General features: G+C 47.5%; 1 long non-coding RNA gene across 1 annotated transcript; it reads right to left on the bottom strand.

Moving 5' to 3' along the window:
* Nucleotides 1-2,378: 2,378 nt before the first annotated feature.
* LOC139573012 (uncharacterized) lies at nt 2,379-3,858 on the bottom strand. The gene is made up of 2 exons (XR_011674528.1): nt 2,876-3,858; nt 2,379-2,650 (listed from the first exon to the last, which is right to left on the bottom strand). It is a non-coding gene; the product is annotated as an uncharacterized lncRNA (long non-coding RNA).
* Between the last annotated feature and the right edge of the window lie 6 nt (nt 3,859-3,864).

Raw genomic sequence — 3,864 nt, 5'->3', positions numbered from 1 at the left:
TGACCTGAGCAGCTCCCCAGGTGGGATCACCTGTCCGTCACGCCACCGTGAGCCTATTGTCTGGCCCCGTTCTGAATGTCTAATGAGCTTCCTGTCCAGTTTCCTGTCCACCTCAGAGAGACATGCTGATCTAATTAGCGGTGCAGAACGTCAGCCACATATCATTCTGCTTATTGTTAATTACCTCTGCATAAGCATAGTACTACTCTCTGTGGGAACACACACACACACACACACACACACACACACACACACGCACGCACGCACACACGCACGCACACACACACACACACACACACACACACACACACACACACACACACACACACACACACACACACACACACACACACACACACGCACACACGCGCACACACGCACACACGCACACACGCACACACGTACAGACACGCACACGCACACAGAACACACACACACACACACACACACACACACACACACACACACAGAGAGACACACACACACACACACACACACACACACACACACACACACACACACACACAGACACACACACAGACACACAGACACACACACACACACACACACACACACACACACACACACACACACACACACACACACACACACACACACACACACACACACACACACACACACAGGGTTGAGATGAGTGGTGAGTTAGGTTACTCATTGTCCTTACATAGTGAGACTGTCAGCATAGCTGGTAGGTAGACACATGACAGGGAGGGTGCCTGTCAGTGTGTGTGTGTGTGTGTGTGTGTGTGTGTGTGTGTGTGTGTGTGTGTGTGTGTGTGTGTGTGTGTGTGTGTGTGTGTGTGTGTGTGTGTGTGTGTGTGTGTGTGTGTGTGTGTGTGTGTGTTTGTGTGTGTGTGTCTCTGTCTCTGTCAGAATTATTAATAAGAATTATAAATATTTCGAAGTTGATCTAAATGTCAAATTCAAAGTGTTTAAGGTTAAGGTTAGACATTAACTCTGAATTCTTAAGGTTAGACATTAACTCTGAATTCCTAAGGTTAGACATTAACTCTGAATTCTTAAGGTTAGACATTAACTCTGAATTCTTAAGGTTAGACATTAACTCTGAATTCCTAAGGTTAGACATTAACTCTGAATGGTTAAGTTTAGACATTAACTCTGAATTTTTAAGGTAAGACATTAACTCTGAATTCTTAAGTTTAGGCATTAACTCTGAATGGTTAAGGTAAGACATTAACTCTGAATGGTTAAGGTTTGGGATAGGCTTAAAACAACTTTCTATTGGTGGATTTGAACATGCAACTGCCTCTTGGAATGAAAGGCAGATGCTTACACCCATCCACCATCCCCGTCCACAACGCTCTAGCAAAGCCCAAGCCTACTTGTAGGTAACAGCGCTCACTGTTGTCCCTAGTGGCCGGTTTCCACGTCACCTCCTGACGTACTCAGACATGGATGGACCCCTGTCAGACAGGAGTGGGTCCCAGGGACGGGCTACCTCCCTAACCTCTGACCCCTGTCAGACAGGAGTGGTTCCCAGGGATGGGCTACCTCCCTAACCTCTGACCCCTGTCAGACAGGAGTGGGTCCCAGGGACGGGCTACCTCCCTAACCTCTGACCCCTGTCAGACAGGAGTGGGTCCCAGGGACGGGCTACCTCCCTAACCTCTGACCCCTGTCAGACAGGAGTGGGTCCAGGGACGGGCTACCTCCCTAACCTCTGACCCCTCTCAGACAGGAGTGGGTCCAGGGACGGGCTACCCCCCTAACCTCTGACCCCTGTCAGACAGGAGTGGGTCCTAGGGACGGGCTACCTCCCTAACCTCTGACCCCTGTCAGACAGGAGTGGGTCCAGGGATGGGCTACCTCCCTAACCTCTGACCCCTGTCAGACAGGAGTGGGTCCCAGGGACGGGCTACCTCCCTAACCTCTGACGCCTGTCAGACAGGAGTGGGTCCATGGGGGATCCTGTGGGAGAGACCCCGGTCCTCTCCTGACAGTAGAGCTGTCCTATAGGTAGAAGCTGTTTCCTCAGAGACCCTATTATAGAAGCATCAAAGTGTCCTATACAATGTCCTAAAATGGTTCCTACTACTGGTGGTTAAGGCCAGTAGGTCTTAAGTACTAAGATATTAATAATTATTTTGCCTGTTGTCACGGCGATTCATTGTTCTATGTAATTTCCAGTATTATTTTGACATATAAAGTGGTAGAACGTGACCAATTAATGTAGTGATGCGGATGGTTGAATACAACAATACTGCCCTCTACTGGCCAGATGTAGGCCAACTGTTTGATCAAACCCAAAATGTAGTTTCAATCACTTGACACGAACAGGATAAGTGTTTTAAAACCGATAACATTCCCTTCCTTTGTAACCACAATCAGGAACAGTATTAAAAAAACAACATTAGAACTGACTTTATTTACAGTGTATGTATGAAGGTATCCTAATATTTACATATTTTAGATTTTTGGACTTTACAAATATTCACAAAACTACACATACATAAACACATATATTCCCTCATCATCTTCTCTCGAAAAAAATAGAAGTAAAAAAACAGTTTTGATGGCAGAAAGACGAGGTAGTTATGGTGACAGTAGTTTGGAGAAATGGATGACAAAAAGCTGTGTGGAAGCCTTATTTTAAAAGCTGTGTGGAAGCCTTATTTTAAAAGCTGTGTGGAAGCCTTATTTTAAATGCTGTGTGGAAGCCTTATTTTAAAAGCTGTGTGGAAGCCTTATTTTAAATGCTGTGTGGAAGCCTTATTTTAAAAGCTGTGTGGAAGCCTTATTTTAAAAGCTGTGTGGAAGCCTTATTTTAAATGCTGTGTGGAAGCCTTATTTTAAAAGCTGTGTGGAAGCCTTATTTTAAAAGCTGTGTGGAAGCCTTATTTGAAGATGAAATGAGAGCAAACACAGTGTCCCAAATAGCACCCTATTCCCTACATAGTGCACTACTTTGGACCAGAGCCCTATCGGGTGACATTTGGGATGCAGTATATTGTAAGTTACCATGTCCTGGTTGGCGGTGATGTTCCCATGGAGAGACAGACATGCTGAGAGTGTCTTCTTCCTGGTCGTGGTTAGGTCTAGTCCTATCAGGCAGAGACAGAGCTAGGGTCTCTTCCTGGTTGTGGTTAGGTCTGGTCCTATCAGGCAGAGACAGCGCTAGGGTCTCTTCCTGGTTGTGGTTAGGTCTGGTCTTATCAGGTAGAGACAGAGCTAGGGTCTCTTCCTGGTTGTGGTTAGGTCTGGTCCTATCAGGCAGAGACAGAGCTAGGGTCTCTTCCTGGTTGTGGTTAGGTCTGGTCCTATCAGGTAGAGACAGCGCTAGGGTCTCTTCCTGGTTGTGGTTAGGTCTGGTCCTATCAGGTAGAGACAGCGCTAGGGTCTCTTCCTGGTTGTGGTTAGGTCTGGTCCTATCAGGCAGAGACAGAGCTAGGGTCTCTTCCTGGTTGTGGTTAGGTCTGGTCCTATCAGGTAGAGACAGCGCTAGGGTCTCTTCCTGGTTGTGGTTAGGTCTGGTCCTATCAGGCAGAGACAGAGCTAGGGTCTCTTCCTGGTCGTGGTTAGGTCTGGTCCTATCAGGCAGAGACAGAGCTAGGGTCTCTTCCTGGTCGTGGTTAGGTCTGGTCCTATCAGGTAGAGACAGAGCTAGGGTCTCTTCCTGGTCGTGGTTAGGTCTGGTCCTATCAGGCAGAGACAGAGCTAGGGTCTCTTCCTGGTCGTGGTTAGGTCTGGTCCTATCAGGTAGAGACAGAGCTAGGGTCTCTTCCTGGTCGTGGTTAGGTCTGGTCCTATCAGGTAGAGACAGCACTAGGGTCTCTTCCTGGTTGTGGTTAGGTCTGGTCCTATCAGGCAGAGACAGAGCTAGGG

This window comes from Salvelinus alpinus, chromosome 4 (assembly GCF_045679555.1).
Source record: "Salvelinus alpinus chromosome 4, SLU_Salpinus.1, whole genome shotgun sequence".
Lineage (NCBI taxonomy): Eukaryota > Metazoa > Chordata > Actinopteri > Salmoniformes > Salmonidae > Salvelinus > Salvelinus alpinus.
Note: the sequence above shows the minus strand (reverse complement) of the source record. Positions and strands in the feature narration are given on the sequence as shown.